Source organism: Trachurus trachurus (genome assembly GCF_905171665.1).
Source record: "Trachurus trachurus genome assembly, chromosome: 10".
NCBI lineage: Eukaryota > Metazoa > Chordata > Actinopteri > Carangiformes > Carangidae > Trachurus > Trachurus trachurus.
Genome location: NC_139894.1, coordinates 19589443 through 19595451, shown reverse-complemented (window position 1 = coordinate 19595451; position 6009 = coordinate 19589443).

Below are 6009 nucleotides of genomic sequence, written 5' to 3'. Positions count from 1 at the left end.
AAGAGGATATTCAATGAAGCCACAAGGACGACAAAATGAGTGGACATGGGGATATTGAAATGCCTTTAAGAGACTGTTTTCTCCCTAGAAAAAGAAGCACCTGTTAGATATTTCATTTATAACTTCTGCTCTTTGTCTTGCTGCAACAGCATCAATGTATTATATATCAGTTAAGTGAAACAGCACAATTAACTTAATGTGAAAAAAGCACCAACATACCATTTTTAAGTGTGAAACTAACAGGAATCAGTATTTTATAAATGTTGTAGCTTTCAGTAATTTTTTGTACTTGACTTTGTGCTTTATATGTGAGCTAGGCCAAATGGGAGTGCTAAGATTTTAAACTGACCAGTACATCATAGTGAGGCCTTTAGCCACTAGGTATCTGCCTTTCAGTTGTGTTTGCATGGAATAATCACAGTACTTACTAGTTTTAGGTAATTTACAATATTTAGCAATCCGTTGTCTGCAGTTAGCTTAGCATTTTTCAAAACAAGAATTCATTTTACTGGGGCCACATTAACAAGTACAAAAGTGTAATACTTTCTCATGAAGATCTTCAGAAAGTGTCGAAGATTGAAAATGTCATTCCTTTTTCTTAGTACCTTGGCCAGAGGGAAATGACAGGCAGCAGTGGAAAAAGAATTATAGAAATGTAAGTGTACTCTCACTTAACTGTACAGTCAGTGTGTTTGAATGTCCACTTGGACTTTACTGGAGCGAATGAGTCTGTGTTTTAACTGACAACAGGTAAATACAAGAAGTTTTTGCAAATTGATTAAATCATGTCTCATAACTCATAACTACTCTATACCGAACACAAACATTACCGTGTGCTTTCACATTTTGATTTTAAAGCCAAACTCTGTGCATTAGGTTGCAAACTCAGAATTTAACATGTAGATTTTATGTTTATGTTACAATACTGAAACAATATAGCTGTGATTGATTTTATCCAATGGAAGCTGCAGTGTGCTCATGTGTATTACTGACTACTTTGTGTATCTATATATGCAGCATATAAACAGAGATACAAACATGACTGACGTATACAATACACCATATGTCTGTATCTGTACATATGCCTTTCCATTGCAATATTAATGCTGAACATGAACAACAGTGTAAGTCTTGTGCCATCAAATGTATAACTAGTTAAACTGTTAAACAATGAACATTCAGAAATCTTATACTCAAAGTCTTTAGCACAGCTCACATTGCATTACTTGTATAAAGTTTGATGTGTTACAGGAAAACATATACAGTAAGTGCTTTTGTACAGTGGTACTTATATGGTGCAATATGTAGCAACTTGTGTAATGTGGGCTGATTGTGTGCTATGGTTTGGTCTGTATGATCCATTAAACAGAAAAACAATACAGAACAACAAAGATAATGCTTCTCCTCTGAATCTTTCTTGAGTCAAATGGCCTTATCCCCCTTTGGGACAGCTGCATTACCATAGTTTTTGTATAGTTTAAAGTAAGGATGTTAATATTATAATTATGAACACGGTCAAAGTCAGAGCCTGGTGGCATTTATGATGACAATGTGAATAGTTTAAATGTTTCTTTAAAAAAAAAAAAAAATTCATTTTAATCATCATACCTTTTATGTGAGTGTCCTGCTAGAATATGTTTATAGCTTTAATGTTTTAAACTGTTATATTTCTCATGCTGTACATTTCTGCAGCATTTCCTTTCACCCTCTATTTGTATCATCCCCTGTCTCTTTAAAACCCCTCCTCCCTACCAAGCCCAGTCTGCTCTAATTGGTCAGTTTCCGCAGGCCTGAGCAGGCAGTGCACACTGTATTTCCGGGTTAGTGGTTGCTGGTGTTCAACCATAACAGAGTTTAGCTGCACTCCCACAGTGATCATTGATTATTGATTATCTTCACCAATACAAATTGAGGAGAAATTATCAACACTGGCAAATAGGGTAACAGATTCTGCTGTTTTTATTTAGGTAATACAAGGAAACAGTAGTAGTAGTTTATATCTCTCTGTCACATAATAGTATTTAAGTATTTATACAAAAACGGTCTATTCCACAAACATATACTATGTTTTACCTTTGTCTTCACAGGTGCATATGATAAGAGAGCAAGTTAAGTAGAAAATACTTGATGTGCAATATGTGTGTATACAGAACTATGTGAACACCAGTCAGTCAGTATCAGGCCAATGACACCATAATGATGCATTGACATGGCTGAGATAAATGCTTATGAAGTAGAATAACTGCTCAGTAATTTAAAGTATCAGAAGCTACTGTGAGAACTGCACCATGTGCATGTTTCATAGAATTTAGAACTTATAACATAAAACTTTTAATATTTTCACTTGATAAGTTTTTTCCTGGCGTGCATTTTCATTATCATGTAGTGAATGTGTCTCTGGAACAAAGCCCAAAATCACAACCTGACTGTCGGAGCTAGTTTTTCATCAGCTTGACTCACACTGAATACTTTTTTTTTTTTGGAAAACCTTTATCACCAGTCATCAATAGTAGCACAGCAATGTGTTTTATGTTTTGACACAAGATCTGAAATCAACATCAACTGTCCATAACTACAATTCAAGATGTAAAACTTTATGTGTCATTTGCTCAAGTACGTGTTTGCAGGGTGACTGGCATGTTACACTTCCTTTTAATTTTATTCAAGTGTATTTATGTATATTTACATTATTGTGTTGAAACTGGTACAAAACTGAAACGCAAGGGTAAATACAACATGTACAAGACAAAGGTTCTTGGATGAAAAATAAAGGAATGTAAGACTTATAGTGTGTTGACTCAATCTAACTGGTTTGGCTTCACATTCTTCTGATTGAATTGTTTAATCAACTTGTAAACTCAATCCAGTTATACTACTATTTATACCACAGGGGGTGTTGTATGTAAATGTAGATGTTTTGTTGCTTGTGGAAATTGTAAATATTTGTATGTTTTAACTGTCTCATCAGAGAATGTGATGCATAGCAGCAGTACGTATATCATACTGGAGTATTAAGTCAGCCTTAATAAAAAAAAAAAATCTTGCACATGCGGTATAGGACGCTCTGCAGAAACTTTCTTGCTCTCTTTGGCAATGACTGACATGCTCTCCGGGCTGATGATCACTGGTAACAGCTCCTTACTTATGTCCACAGAGATTATTATTGATACACACTGGAGTATATAGCAACCTATAGTATGCTCTGTGCATTCCATTTAAATGATTTATTTTCAATTCAATTCACTGCTTAGCAATTGCACTTCAAAAAATGTTAGATAATTTCCCCAAACCAGAAAGCACATCTTGTTTTAGAATGCTCCGAGATTTTATCTCACCCCACCTCTCTGATGATGAGACAGTAACATAACAGGAACACTGTGTCAAAAAAAGAAATGTACCATGTGTTTGTTTCCACCAAGATCTTTTTTACAGCCACACTGATTCAAGGACACAAGCTGTCATTCTGGACATCCTACTAGTAGAATGTAAGTATTGATATCACAACAACTCAACTATTTAAAAAAGAAGAAGAAAAGAAATAGATTTAAAAAAGGCCTTCATTTCCCCCCTGTAAGTCAGCAAAAGTTATCAATTGCTTTAACTGAAAAGGGTTTCTTAAGGTGTGAGAAACAAACATCTGAAAGACTGAAATTATTATTGAGAGAGCATGGTATATTCTGACCCAACAAAGCAGGATGGTCATATTGTACAACAACATGTAACTTATGAGTGGTGGTGGTAATGCAGTTTAACTTTCCACTGCAAATTTTACTATGTGTAAATAGTAATAAAGGACAAACTTTAAATGTGATTGTTGAATGATTTTGTGTGTTAATTTCCTAACCTTGTAATTACTGGAATAATCAAGTGTGTTAGCAGTGATACTGCATAAAAATGTTCCAAAACAAAAATGAACAGACTGAAGAACACTAAAGGTTGCAGATCACTATGATGTCTAGGGCTCCAGTTCTGTTTAGGCCAAAGAAATATATATATATTTTCAATTTTAAGAATTACTCTTGAATTGAATCAAATGTTTTTTTATAAACACTTTAAATGATTCAATTGTGAAATGTATGGGTCAAGAAAGAGGGGCATTTCCACAAATATGCTTTTGAGTAATGCTTGATCTTACCTTTCTCATACACCATAGGGGAATATCGAAACAGGCTCCAGCGATGTGCCCCAGCCAAGCTATCCTCTGTGATCACAGTCAGCACTTTCACCTTGTGTCAGGACATCATGACCATCTTAATCCTGCAAAGAAACACCATGTCATAAATAACTAACATTAATTGATAAGCAGCAACCACATCATCTCTCAAATGAAGCTCTGCATGTAGTCTGATGAATTGCGCTTAAGGTCACAATTTGAAAAGTTGAATTATGTCTTATATGTTACATAAATTATATTCTTTATTCATTGTAATGTGACACAGAAATTCTTCAGTCATTTTAATTAAATGTTCACTCTGTTTCTGAGGCAAGATATATTTGCTGTATTTTTCATAGCCTACTGAATGTGTTTGTCTCTCCATCTGCCTTTTGTGTGAGCACACATATGACCTCATCTCTCTGGGGAGATGAGGTCATATGTGCTTGGAGAGATTGAAATCATAAACCCATGGGAGGAGTTTCTCTGATTTAATATCCTCCACCCCTCCAAATTTTAGCAACACCTCTTAGCACACAGCAGGCTGGTGTTTTTGTGATGTATCTTAAATAAATCAAGAACCAATGTGTTTATGAGAGGTCTGTTTTTGTTTGTTTTTGGAATAAAGTGGCACAAGAAATAGTAAAGAATATCATATCTAATCACCACTTGACCCTGAGAGGAGACTGTCTGTTGTCAGCAGCACTGGTCGTCTGATAGAGAAGCACACTGCACAAAAATGCACCAATGTGGAACAAAACACTAGAACCACCACCAGCTGGCACTAGTAGGCTAACACATGAGCATGATGCATCGAGCTGTGCTGTATATTTATTCATGGGCATGTATAGGAGCTCTCTCTTGACATAAATACTTTTAATAGAAGACACATTTCAAAGTTTAGTTACATTTTGTGAGTTTCTTTTACAAGTGTTGTCTTAGCTTCAAGTACACGCCTTATCCAATTACAAAATAATTATTGTAAATAAATTACAGGGAAGGAATATGATGGTGAAGGGTAACTTGTACATATTTAGATAGTTAGAAATACTGTATATGTGTGTATACATCTGACTGCCTTTGTCTGCAGCATTCAAAGCTCCTCCATCCCTCCCCCCTCTGCTTTCTTCCTCCCTGTACGCATGCCTCTTTTCAGCACCATGGACAGCGACCTGCCTAATGGAGCTGCGTTGCCATGGTGACGTGTTGTCTGTTCACTGGAACTGGCAGTGTGCTGTGGAGCCGCCTTTAATTTCATATTCTGACAACACCACCCCCCACCCCACCATCTTTCCACCGCCACGACACAGTGCAGTGCAGTGTCCGCAGCTCAGAGACATCGAATGAGCATTTTGCTGAGAAATGTTACTGCTTCCTTTGTCTAACACCAGCGGATAACAATGCGATGTGGTGCTTTAAGAGAGTCTGGTATCGTTGCAATGCAGGCAGAGCACCAGAAGACGTGGTGCAGACTGCTGCAGCGCACATGCACGAGCACGCATATGTTTGGCCTATATCCAGAACCAATACGTAGACATATAACAGGTGGGAGGGGTGCGCAGATTCGGGGTTTTCATGATGTAGGTCACCTTGTTTCCTGCAGCTGTTGTTAGTATGGGGATCATATTTGTCTGTTCTCTCATTTTTATTTATTTATTTTTGCTAGATTTCGCCATCATGTACCGCAGCATTGTGGACAGATCACTGCAGGGGGGAGAAGGCACAGTTATATGAGCAACACAGGGCTGCCATGGGCTCATCAGAGCAGCACTTGCAGGTTTAATCCATAAGATGTCACTGCACACCTCTGCAATAGGAGGGATATTGTGGGAGTGTGCTGAGAAGACCACAGAGTC